Source organism: Sceloporus occidentalis, unplaced genomic scaffold, assembly GCF_023333645.1.
Source record: "Sceloporus occidentalis isolate IW3139 unplaced genomic scaffold, rSceOcc1.0.p SCAF_22, whole genome shotgun sequence".
In the NCBI taxonomy this organism is placed as follows: Eukaryota; Metazoa; Chordata; class Lepidosauria; order Squamata; family Phrynosomatidae; genus Sceloporus; species Sceloporus occidentalis.
This window is the reverse complement of record NW_028317002.1, coordinates 15,461,039-15,461,709: the sequence shown is the minus strand read 5'-3', so window position 1 is coordinate 15,461,709 and position 671 is coordinate 15,461,039. Positions and strand designations below refer to the sequence as shown.

The window sequence follows — 671 nt, the reverse complement described above, 5'->3', positions numbered from 1 at the left end:
TGCGACCTTGGCATTATTATTTCCAGTACAATTGCTTGAAAATTTGCATTGTCATCAAAAGGGAATCAACTAAAGGACTTACCTCGCCACTACGTTTTGTACCAACTTCCTTCCGCTGGAAAGCGCAGAGTAATTATTTTACTCTTACAATCGGTATTGGGGTTTCATTTGCAAAGGTGGAACTCCAGCAGAGCAATCAAAAGCGCTAAAAGAAAGCCTCCCCGTCGGGGAATCGAACCCCGGTCTCCCGCGTGACAGGCGGGGATACTCACCACTATACTAACGAGGACTAGCTGTGGGTGCAATTGCTCCTGAAAGCCCTAAAAGTTGTATCAGTGACTTTCGTTAGATTTAAAGAGTGTGTGGTGCAAGATTTGTACACTGCAAAAGCTCACGCACCTTTTAAGACTGTACTGAAAGGAGAGAATAGAAGCGACTGGCTTGTACCAGGATGGAACTCGCGACCTTGCCATTATTATTTCCAGTACAATTGCTTGAAAATTTGGATTGTCATCAAAAGGGAATCAACTAAAGGACTTACCTCGCCACTACGTTTTGTACCAACTTCGCACCTTTTAAGACTGTACTGAAAGGAGAGAATAGAAGTGACTGGCTTGTATCGGGATGGAACTCGCGACCTTGCCATTACTATTTCCCGTACAATTGCCTAA

General features: G+C 44.1%; 1 non-coding gene across 1 annotated transcript; it reads right to left on the bottom strand.

Moving 5' to 3' along the window:
• Positions 1–217: 217 nt before the first annotated feature.
• TRNAD-GUC (transfer RNA aspartic acid (anticodon GUC)) lies at positions 218–289 on the bottom strand. Its single transcript has one exon. It is a non-coding gene; the product is annotated as a tRNA-Asp (tRNA).
• Positions 290–671: the final 382 nt, after the last annotated feature.